General features: G+C 48.1%; 1 protein-coding gene across 7 annotated transcripts in view; it reads right to left on the reverse strand.

The window, feature by feature from the left end:
- Positions 1-12,707, reverse strand: part of ldb1b (LIM-domain binding 1b) — a 99,294-nt gene that overhangs the window by 64,426 nt on the left and 22,161 nt on the right. For 2 of the 7 annotated variants that reach the window (XM_071389686.1, XM_071389684.1), the window contains exon 1: positions 11,201-11,450. The exons of 4 other annotated variants lie outside the window; for them this stretch is intronic. The gene's annotated coding sequence lies outside the window, so the exon portion shown is untranslated. One more of the 7 variants, XM_071389685.1, reaches the window with a different exon arrangement.

Here is a 12,707-nt window from a genome sequence, read left to right on the forward strand (position 1 = left end):
CTCTCTCTATCATAACAACCATCTAGCCAGTCCTACCCCTCCTCCTCTCTCTATCATAACAACCATTTAGCCAGTCCTACCCCTCCTCCTCTCTATCATAACAACCATCTAGCCAGTCCTACCCCTCCTCCTCTCTCTATAACAACCATCTAGCCAGTCCTACCCCTCCTCCTCTCTATCATAACAACCATCTAGCCAGTCCTACCCCTCCTCCTCTCTCTATAACAACCATCTAGCCAGTCCTGCCCCTCCTCCTCTCTCTATCATAACAACCATCTAGCCAGTCCTACCCCTCCTCCTCTCTATCATAACAACCATCTAGCCAGTCATACCCCTCCTCCTCTCTCTATAACAACCATCTAGCCAGTCCTACCCCTCCTCCTCTCTCTATAACAACCACCTAGCCAGTCCTACCCCTCCTCCTCTCTCCATAACAACCATCTAGCCAGTCCTACCCCTCCTCCTCTCTCTATAACAACCATCTAGCCAGTCCTACCCCTCCTCCTCCTCTCTCTATCATAACAACCATCTAGCCAGTCCTACCCCTCCTCCTCTCTCTATAACAACCATCTAGCCAGTCCTACTCCTCCTCCTCTCTCTATCAAAACAAGCATCTAGCCAGTCCTACTCCTCCTCCTCTCTCTATAACAACCATCTAGCCAGTCCTACCCCTCCTCCTCTCTATCATAACAACCATCTAGCCAGTCCTACCCCTCCTCCTCTCTATCATAACAACCATCTAGCCAGTCCTACCCCTCCTCCTCTCTCTATAACAACCACCTAGCCAGTCCTACCCCTCCTCCTCTCTATCATAACAACCATCTAGCCAGTCCTACCCCTCCTCCTCTCTATCATAACAACCATCTAGCCAGTCCTACCCCTCCTCCTCTCTCTATAACAACCACCTAGCCAGTCCTACCCCTCCTCCTCTCTATCATAACAACCATCTAGCCAGTCCTACCCCTCCTCCTCTCTCTATAACAACCACCTAGCCAGTCCTACCCCTCCTCCTCTCTATCATAACAACCATCTAGCCAGTCCTACCCCTCCTCCTCTCTCATAACAACCATCTAGCCAGTCCTACCCCTCCTCCTCTCTCTATAACAACCATCTAGCCAGTCCTACCCCTCCTCCTCTCTATCATAACAACCATCTAGCCAGTCCTACCCCTCCTCCTCTCTCTATAACAACCATCTAGCCAGTCCTACCCCTCCTCCTCTCTCTATAACAACCATCTAGCCAGTCCTACCCCTCCTCCTCCTCTATAACAACCATCTAGCCAGTCTTACCTCTCCTTCTCAAGTGTTTTTCTGGCATGGGAAACATATGCTAACATTACCAAAGCAAGTTAGATTTGAAGTGAAGTAGATAAACAAAGGGAAATAAAACAATACAAATTAACAGTAAACAAACATTACATTTAAAATGTCCTATTATGTCTATATACAGTGTTGTAGCGATGTGCAAATAGTTAAAGTACAAAATGGAAACTAAATAAATATGGGTTGTATTTACAATGGTGTTTGTTCTTCACTGGTTGCCCTTTTCTTGTGGCAACAGGTCACAAATCTTGCTGCTGTGATGGCACACTGTGGTATTTCACCCAGTAGATATGGGAGCTAATCAAAATTGGATTTGTTTTCAAATTCTTTGTGGATCTGTGTAATCTGAGGGAAATATGTGTCTCTAATATGGTCATACATTTGGCAGGAGGTTAGGAAGTGCAGTTCCTGTTTCCACCTCATTTTGTGGGCAGTGTGCACATAGCCTGTCTTCTCTTGAGAGCCATGTCTGCCTACGGCGGCCTTTCTCAATAGCGAGGCTCTGCTCACTGAGTCTGTACATAGTCAAAGCTTTCCTTGGGTTTGGGTCAGTCAGTGGTCAGGCATTCTGCCGCTGTGTACTCTCTGTTTAGGGCCAAATAGCATTCTAGTTTGCTTTGTTTTTTTGTTAATTCTTTCCAATGTGTCAAGTAATTATCTTTTTGTTTTCTCATGTTTTGGTTGGGTCTAATTGTGTGGCTGTCCTGGGGCTCTGTGAGGTGTGTTTGTGTTTGTGAACAGAGCTCCAGAACCAGCTTGCTAAGGGGACTCTTCTCCAGGTTCATCTCTCTGTAGGTGATGGCCTTGTTGTGGAAGGTTTGGGAATCACTTCCTTTTAGGTGGTTGTTTCAGGATTTTAATAATTAGCCTAATTCTGCTCTGCATGCAATATTTGGTGTTTTACGTTGTACACACAGGATATTTTGTGAATTCTTGGTTGGTGAGCGGACCCCAGACCTCACAACCATAAAGGGCAATGGGTTCTATAACTGATTTAAGTATTTTTTGCCAGATCCTAATTGGTATGTCAAATTTTATGTTCCTTTTGATGGCATAGAAGGCCCTTCTTGCCTTGTCTCTCAGATTGTTCACAGCTTTGTGGAAGTTACCTGTGTTTAGGCCAAGGTATGTATAGTGTTTTGTGCGCTCTTGGGCAACGGTGTCTAGATGAAATGTGTGGTCCTGGCAACTGGACATTTTTGGAACACCATTATTTTTGTCTTACTGAGATTTACTGTCAAGGCCCAGGTCTGGCAGAATCTGTGCAGAATATCTAGGTGCTTCTGTAGGCCCTCCTTGGTTGGGGACAGAAGCACCAGATCATCAGCAAACAGTAGACATTTGACTTCAGATTCTAATAGGGTGAGGCCGGGTGCTGCAGACTGTTCTAGTGCCATCGCCAACTCTCTCTCCCCCCTGCATGCACCCTCCCTCTCCAAAAAAACAACATGGATTTCAAAGTTTAACAAAGCAAACAACTCTATGCACAGTGACTAGTTTGAACAATTTACACAGTAAATAAAAAATATTTACAGGAGAAACTGTACAGATGCAAAGTCTAGTTAGGGTAAAATCTCCCAGTTTCCTTCTGTTACCAAACTATCTGCTATACCCCCTGCCTCCTTCTCACACCCCTCTACTCCGCCCTCCTATACATCCTCTACCCCCTGTCTCCTTCTCACACCCCTCTACTCCGCCCTCCTCTACCCCCTGTCTCCTTCTCACACCCCTCTACTCCGCCCTCCTCTACCCCCTGTCTCCTTCTCACACCCCTCTACTTCGCCCTCCTCTACCCCCTGTCTCCTTCTCACACCCCTCTACACCGCCCTCCTCTACATCAGTAAGTGACCTCATCAGAGGTCACTAACACAGCCACACTGCCTGACCCTGGACCAGAGGTCACTAACACAGCCACGCTGCCTGACCCTGGACCAGAGGTCACTAACACACACAGCCACGCTGCCTGACCCTGGACCAGAGGTCACTAACACAGCCAGACTGCCTGACCCTGGACCAGAGGTTACTAACACAGCCAGACTGCCTGACCCTGGACCAGAGGTCACTAACACAGCCACGCTGCCTGACCCTGGACCAGAGGTCACTAACACAGCCACGCTGCCTGACCCTGGACCAGAGGTCACTAACACACACAGCCACGCTGCCTGACCCTGGACCAGAGGTCACTAACACAGCCACGCTGTCTGACCCTGGACCAGAGGTCACACACACAGCCACGCTGCCTGACCCTGGACCAGAGGTCACTAACACAGCCACGCTGTCTGACCCTGGACCAGAGGTCACACACACAGCCACGCTGCCTGACCCTGGACCAGAGGTCACTAACACAGCCACGCTGCCTGACCCTGGACCAGAGGTCACTAACACAGCCACGCTGCCTGACCCTGGACCAGAGGTCACTAACACAGCCACGCTGCCTGACCCTGGACCAGAGGTCACTAACACAGCCACGCTGCCTGACCCTGGACCAGAGGTCACTAACACAGCCACGCTACCTGACCCTGGACCAGAGGTCACTAACACAGCCACGCTGCCTGACCCTGGACCAGAGGTCACTAACACACACAGCCAGGCTGCCTGACCCTGGACCAGAGGTTACTAACACAGCCAGACTGCCTGACCCTGGACCAGAGGTCACTAACACAGCCACGCTGCCTGACCCTGGACCAGAGGTCACTAACACAGCCACGCTGCCTGACCCTGGACCAGAGGTCACTAACACAGCCACGCTACCTGACCCTGGACCAGAGGTCACTAACACACACAGCCACGCTGCCTGACCCTGGACCAGAGGTCACTAACACACACAGTCACGCTGCCTGACCCTGGACCAGAGGTCACTAACACAGCCACGCTGCCTGACCCTGGACCAGAGGTCACTAACACAGCCACGCTGCCTGACCCTGGACCAGAGGTCACTAACACAGCCACACTGCCTGACCCTGGACCAGAGGTCACTAACACAGCCACGCTGCCTGACCCTGGACCAGAGGTCACACACACAGCCACGCTGCCTGACCCTGGACCAGAGGTCATGACCTGTACTGTCTGATAGAAACTCTCCTCATTGTTGATGTCTCCTGCCTCAGCTCACTCTGTGTGTGTGTGTGTGTGTGTGTGTGTGTGTGTGTGTGTGTGTGTGTGTGTGTGTGTGTGTGTGTGTGTGTGTGTGTGTGTGTGTGTGTGTGTGTGTGTGTGTGTGTGTGTGTGCGTGTGTGTAGCCCTACCCATTGTTGATGTCTCCCACCTCATCTCACATAGCCCATACAGTTGACTATCTAATAATAATAATAACATCAACATGCCATTTAGAAGATGCTTTAATCCAACAACACGTATGTGACTGATGATGATGAGAAGACTGATTCCTTGGTGATGCTGTGTTCATAGACCTATAGTATTAACACCATCATCTCTCCTCCGAGGCTACAATCTCCGAGGCTACAATCTCCGAGGCTACAATCTCCGAGGCTACAATCTCCGAGGCTACAATCTCCGAGGCTACAATCTCCGAGGCTAGGCTACAATCTCCGAGGCTACTGCAGAGTCCAAAATAACACTTTTTTTACTGCAGTAAATTTGCAGTTTAACTGCAGTTAGAGTGCAGTATAGTAATATATATATATATATATATATATATAGTAATGATATAGTATATTCTGCAATTAGTGCGTCCAAAATACCACAGTCGACTGCAGTTACTGCAGTTTTGAAACTGAATGCTTTTTTGGTGTTTAGGCAAATCCACTCCCCCCAGTTAGAATGAAATGTGGAGGGGAGCTTTATAGTTAGGTGATGACATCAGTGCCCCGTGGACCTTCTAAATGATTCACCAATTATTCTAAAACACATTGTTTGTCGCAATTAATAAAGTTAGACAAAAAAAATGATCCACCCGTCGATACAAATGTTGTCGACTGTTAGAAAACGTCTCCTGTATCTGCCCTTTCCCTTACGCGTGTCACAAAGCTGTCCCTGACGCGTGTCACAAAGCTGTCCCTGACGCGTGTCACAAAGCTGTCCCTGACGCGTGTCACAAAGCTGTCCCTGACGCGTGTCACAAAGCTGTCCCTGACGCGTGTCACAAAGCTGTCCCTGACGCGTGTCACAAAGCTGTCCCTGACGCGTGTCACAAAGCTGTCCCTGACGCGTGTCACAAAGCTGTCCCTGACGCGTGTCACAAAGCTGTCCCTGACGCGTGTCACAAAGCGGTCCCTGACGCGTGTCACAAAGCGGTCCCTGACGCGTGTCACAAAGCGGTCCCTGACGCGTGTCACAAAGCGGTCCCTGACGCGTGTCACAAAGCGGTCCCTGACGCGTGTCACAAAGCTGTCCCTGACGCGTGTCACAAAGCTGTCCCTGACGCGTGTCACAAAGCTGTCCCTGACGCGTGTCACAAAGCTGTCCCTGACGCGTGTCACAAAGCTGTCCCTGACGCGTGTCACAAAGCTGTCCCTTACGCGTGTCACAAAGCTGTCCCTGACGCGTGTCACAAAGCTGTCCCTGACGCGTGTCACAAAGCTGTCCCTGACGCGTGTCACAAAGCTGTCCCTGACGCGTGTCACAAAGCTGTCCCTGAGGCGTGTCACAAAGCTGTCCCTGACGCGTGTCACAAAGCTGTCCCTGACGCGTGTCACAAAGCTGTCCCTGACGCGTGTCACAAAGCTGTCCCTGACGCGTGTCACAAAGCTGTCCCTGACGCGTGTCACAAAGCTGTCCCTGACGCGTGTCACAAAGCTGTCCCTGACGCGTGTCACAAAGCTGTCCCTGACGCGTGTCACAAAGCTGTCCCTGACGCGTGTCACAAAGCTGTCCCTGACGCGTGTCACAAAGCTGTCCCTGACGCGTGTCACAAAGCTGTCCCTGACGCGTGTCACAAAGCTGTCCCTGACGCGTGTCACAAAGCTGTCCCTGACGCGTGTCACAAAGCTGTCCCTTACGCGTGTCACAAAGCTGTCCCTTACGCGTGTCACAAAGCTGTCCCTTACGCGTGTCACAAAGCTGTCCCTGACGCGTGTCACAAAGCTGTCCCTGACGCGTGTCACAAAGCTGTCCCTGACGCGTGTCACAAAGCTGTCCCTGACGCGTGTCACAAAGCTGTCCCTGACGCGTGTCACAAAGCTGTCCCTGACGCGTGTCACAAAGCTGTCCCTGACGCGTGTCACAAAGCTGTCCCTTACGCGTGTCACAAAGCTGTCCCTTACGCGTGTCACAAAGCTGTCCCTGACGCGTGTCACAAAGCTGTCCCTGACGCGTGTCACAAAGCTGTCCCTGACGCGTGTCACAAAGCTGTCCCTGACGCGTGTCACAAAGCTGTCCCTGACGCGTGTCACAAAGCTGTCCCTTACGCGTGTCACAAAGCTGTCCCTTACGCGTGTCACAAAGCTGTCCCTGACGCGTGTCACAAAGCTGTCCCTTACGCGTGTCACAAAGCTGTCCCTGACGCGTGTCACAAAGCTGTCCCTTACGCGTGTCACAAAGCTGTCCCTTACGCGTGTCACAAAGCTGTCCCTGACGCGTGTCACAATAATGTTTTTGTCAAATAAACCTGGGTCAATGGAAACCTACTGTCATTCCAAACATTGTCATCATGGCAAACTTGACAGTTGCCATGACAATGACAAGGGAAGAAGAGTATGTGGGTGATTTTTGCTTTGTCTTAACCACACTGTACCCTCTGACTGAAGTCACACACACACACACACCTACCTCCCTGGCATCAACAGAACACAATCACACACCAACACTCACACAAACACCTCCCTGACATCAACACACACACACACACACACACACACACACACACACACACACACACACACACACACACACACACACACACACACACACACACACACACACACACACACACACACACACACACACACACTCACACAAACACCTCCCTGGCATCAACACACACACACACACACAACAAGACAGAGTAGCATGCCTATTCAGAACATCCTCCATCAATCTACCTGTCAGAGCCACAGCAGGCAGGGTGGTGGTAACACAACGGTAGTAAACTCCCTCCACCTCATCACACACAGGAAGTAGCACTTCTGTCATAAAGGGTTGGTCCCATAAAACATTTATCAGAGACACACACACACTGCAACCACACACACAAACCTATCATGACTCTAAACAGTCACTGTGCTGAGCGAGGAACACAACGTGTCTCAGACACACAGACATTAAAATCTGGATCTTCCAGGGACAGACAGGAGAGCGTTGCCACGACTACACCCTCTCACCCAAACCAAAGTATCACACCTGGGTGTAGCCTAGCTGTTAGTGGTGGAATCAGGGCTGGTCCATATATACACAATTCATTTCATTGGATGTTTTAGCGCGATGTTACAAACGTCTGTATTGCAAGAAACAATCTTGACGAGGGGTTGTCTTTTTGGTCTCGTCTCCTTCCCTCCTCCTGTACTGTGACACCAAGCCCCTCCTCCTGTACTGTAACACCAAGCCCCTCCTCCTCCTGTACTGTGACACCAAGCCCCTCCTCCTCCTGTACTGTGACACCAAGCCCCTCCTCCTCCTGTACTGTGACACCAAGCCCCTCCTCCTCCTGTACTGTGACACCAAGCCCCTCCTCCTCCTGTACTGTGACACCAAGCCCCTCCTCCTCCTGTACTGTGACACCAAGCCCCTCCTCCTCCTGTACTGTGACACGGAGCCCCTCCTCCTCCTGTACTGTGACACCAAGCCCCTCCTCCTCCTGTACTGTGACACCAAGCCCCTCCTCCTCCTGTACTGGGACACCAAGCCCCTCCTCCTCCTGTACTGTGACACCAAGCCCCCCCTCCTCCTGTACTGGGACACCAAGCCCCTCCTCCTGTACTGGGACACCAAGCCCCTCCTCCTCCTGTACTGTGACACCAAGCCCCTCCTCCTCCTGTACTGTGACACCAAGCCCCTCCTCCTCCTGTACTGTGACACCAAGCCCCTCCTCTTCCTGTACTGTAACACCAAGCCCCTCCTCTTCCTGTACTGTAACACCAAGCCCCTCCTCCTCCTGTACTGTGACACCAAGCCCCTCCTCCTCCTGTACTGTGACACCAAGCCCCTCCTCTTCCTGTACTGTAACACCAAGCCCCTCCTCCTCCTGTACTGTGACACCAAGCCCCTCCTCCTCCTGTACTGTGACACCAAGCCCCTCCTCCTCCTGTACTGTGACACCAAGCCCCTCCTCCTCCTGTACTGTGACACCAAGCCCCTCCTCCTCCTGTACTGTGACACCAAGCCTCTCCTCCTCCTGTACTGTGACACCAAGCCTCTCCTCCTCCTGTACTGTGACACCAAGCCTCTCCTCCTCCTGTACTGTGACACCAAGCCTCTCCTCCTCCTGTACTGTGACACCAAGCCTCTCCTCCTCCTGTACTGTGACACCAAGCCCCTCCTCCTCCTGTACTGTGACACCAAGCCCCTCCTCCTCCTGTACTGTGTACACTGATCATCTTCATACCCACACACAGACACCAAGCCCCTCCCCCTGCCACTCACAACAACAAAGAGGAAAGATCCCTTCTTCCTCTCTGACAACAAGCAGTTTCAACTCGCTATTTGCATTTGAGTTTTGGTTCAACAGAATGGGTGAGATGGACAGAGAAACACACAGACATTATTTTACTGTAATAGACGAGAAGTTAACCTTTCTAACTAATACCCTTTATATGTCTCAACATGTAGAACAGACCCTCCTAAAACGGGAGTATCAACGAACATGTATCTCAGTTTCTGTTGCGTGGTATTGCGGCACCACGTACTGCTAGCAGCATTTAAGGCACATGCTGTTATGTGCTAGCTGTCTAGTCCAGTGGTTCCCAACTCGGGGTACTAGGACCCCTGAGGGTACTTGGCCAATCCACAGGGGGTACTTGAGAAGACTGATGAGACCGCAGGCCTGCTGGGAAAATGCAGATGAGGGGTACTCCGGGCAGAGCAACATTCAGCTGGTGGTACAGTAACCGTAAAGGGTTGGGAGCGCTGGTCTAGTCTGTATTATAAACGGTTGGGAGCGCTGGTCTAGTCTGTATTATAAACGGTTGGGAGCGCTGGTCTAGTCTGTATTATAAACGGTTGGGAGCGCTGGTCTAGTCTGTATTATAAACGGTTGGGAGCGCTGGTCTAGTCTGTATTATAAACGGTCAATGGGCATAAAAAACATTTTATAAGGATTTGGCAACTTGTTCTCATTCTGAGAAATAAGCATCTTCTTATCCAAGAAGCCACTTGATTTCAACATCTTAACAAAATGAACAGGCTGTTGTTCCAACAGATGGAGACGGACAGGAGGGTGTATTCATAACAGTTCAACTGTTATACCTTGTTAGCAAGCAGTTTTTTATTTTTATTTAACTAGGCAAGTCAGTTAAGAACAAATTCTTATTTACAATGACGGCCCACCGCAGCCATGTTTGACTATTTTGATAAAATAATGTAATTATTAGTGGGTCTTATGGTTGTGGAAGGCTTATATTTAACCTAGGAATCATTTTACAAGCCCTGAATTCATTAGATTATTGCTGACTGTTTGAAATGCAGTGTATTGACCTTTAATTGTGCAACAACTCTTATTTAGAGAAAACGTTTTTTTTTTTAAATAGATATCGGCCATAAGTATATAAAAATATATGTTTTTTAGACCATATCCCAACTCTGTGGAATGCCAATAACCCCATGACCCTATGAACCCCATGATAACAGCTGCGTCATCACAACAAAATGAATGGATACCTTAATTAATTAATATGATTTCCATTACAAGCTAAGAGACTACAGTACAAACCCATTAGCTCTGATCCTTCACTTAGTGTGTGTGTGTGTATAAAGAACCATTAGCTCTGTTCCGTTACTTGGTGGTAAACGATGGGCCAGTCCAAATCAAATCAGCTACAAGCCACACTTCCTCTGCTGCAAATTACCCTCTCTACAACAATAACACACACACACACACACAGGGGAGGGAGAGAGAGACACACACACTTCCTGTCTTTGAGATGTAATGGTGGTGGTAATCGGATTTCCCTGACCGTAAATCTGACCTGTCATCAGTCAGGGAGCAGTGTTCAGGAAGCCAAGCACACAACATTCTCAGAGGAATTCCATGCGAGAATTCACGATAATAACTAAAGCCTAAACCTTCACGATTAGATAATAAATAAATGCCATTCTAGATTCTAAAACCAGCATTTCACAAACTACAAAGACTCTAGCCTACTATGGCTACATTTGAAGTGAAGTTGATAGATGGAGTATTTCTAATTTGATCAATTAAATAGTTAGCTAGATTGTTTACAAGAAAAAGTAAGCTACAAGTATAAGGACAGTAGTGTTTGTCAACAAAGTGGCTAGCATCAGCTGTGGCTACATGAGAAGTTAGCTGGTTCCAAGCTAACTGGCTAGCTGCAATGTTACATTTAGTTAGCATTACAAGCTAGCTACATCTGAACGCCGGGGGTTCACATATTAATGAAAAATGCATCGATTGGGTAACTGCATTTGATGATAAATTGACGCGACTGCAACAGCAACAAACGGTGATAGGACATCTTCAATCAAAACAAAGCCATACAAAATCGCTGACTACACACAACAGCGACGTAGCAGGCCCAACACATAGCTAACGCTCAACTAGCCGCCTCCAGTTACCATCTTTGGCAGATGGCTAGCTAACTTGCTAACCAGTTAACATTTAGAACTGTTATAGCAAAAATTAAAAAAGATACACGCAAACTATAACCATGCACATACATTGCAGACATGTCTATTTTCTTTTTTAATAAAACTTTTGAAATTATTATAATAGATATAGACGTTTGCGTTTGACCAATGTAACCCTTTACCTGCAAGAGAAGTCCCAATCAAAGAATGATGTTTACAGAACTGGGATAGTAGCTACCGTGTAGCACGCTCCTTGCGTAAAACGCTACGGTGGCTGACTGGTTCGTTGTAACGTAGTACGTCCCACTTTTTTAGAATAAACCAAAAAATATTATAACGGGAATACTGGACCAGAAAATACAGACAATGAGAAATAGGTTATTTTATCCTTCATGAGGCCTTGTCGGTGGACACAAGCCTGCAGTCGATTTTACGTACAGACCCAGATATGTCCTTTGTTCGTGGGCAAACATGAACAATAGCTCTTGGCCCTCCCTCCTCCTTCTCTCTCTCTCTCCAGCGCTCACTCGCTTGTGCGCTGCTCCTCTCCTCCAGTCCAGTCACCCGCTCTCTCTCTATCCTTAGAATGAAAGATCCGGTAGAACGACAGAACACCGTCCGCCACCTACTTACTCTCATACCCTATCCAGTCTCCCTTCCCCCTCTGTCCTTCTACAAAACAGCGCATAGGTTGTTGGCTAAGCATTTTTCCTGTACCATCGCTGAGCTCTCTCTATCGCCATAACTGACATGTATGGAAATTGACCTAATCCTCAAAGAGAAAACCGTCTGCGACAGAACCGAACAGAGACGTGTGTTAGGCTAATTATGGTCGAACAATAATGGAATAGTGCGATGAAGGGCGAAATTAGATTTGTTGTCATGAAATTAAAAGCAAAGCTGTCATCATCACTAGGCGTCATTGCCTAGTTTAAATATTGGTCTTGAATTCATTGACACTGTCTACTCTAGATCTATCGTTGTTTGGGGGGGCTAAACAGATCGATAAATCAAATTGACTGTCCCAATTGAACAGGAGATCATACTACACACGTCTGGGGAGTTTAATGACTCCCAACAAATAATGTTTTTATAAATTACATCTTGAAACACTAACAAATAGTGTTCAATATAAACTTTTCTGAGAGATATAGGCAAATAACGTATACACATGTGTAGGCTATGCGATAAACTCATAGATAGCCATATTAATGTTATTGCCCAATGGATTTACGTACAGAATAATACAAAATGCTCTGAGACCATGTTCTATTGCCCATATGAAACCTTTTCCATAAAGAACAAATCATACTAAATCCTAAGAGGTTTACAGCTTAACTTGTAGGTGTGAAAAGCTTTAAAACATTGCTGTGTGTCTACTTACAGCAATAAAGTATACACATGCACGTTCACACACAGCTTTTGCTTGCCACCTCAACAGTTAACTAAAATCAGACACACACATACACACACACAAATGCACACAAACACACAAACAATAACACACACACACAAACACAGATTTTGCAGGCCGCCTCAACAGTCAACTAAAAACACTAAGCTGAAAGGAGAAGCAGTAGAACACTTAATCCTCCTAAATCATTGCACATTTTAATTATATATGTAGAAGAGAGGGAGAGAAAGAGGGAAGGAGAGGAAGGAGAGGAAGGAGAGGGAGAGAGAGAGAGA

Source organism: Salvelinus alpinus, chromosome 2 (genome assembly GCF_045679555.1).
Source record: "Salvelinus alpinus chromosome 2, SLU_Salpinus.1, whole genome shotgun sequence".
Classification (NCBI taxonomy): Eukaryota; Metazoa; Chordata; class Actinopteri; order Salmoniformes; family Salmonidae; genus Salvelinus; species Salvelinus alpinus.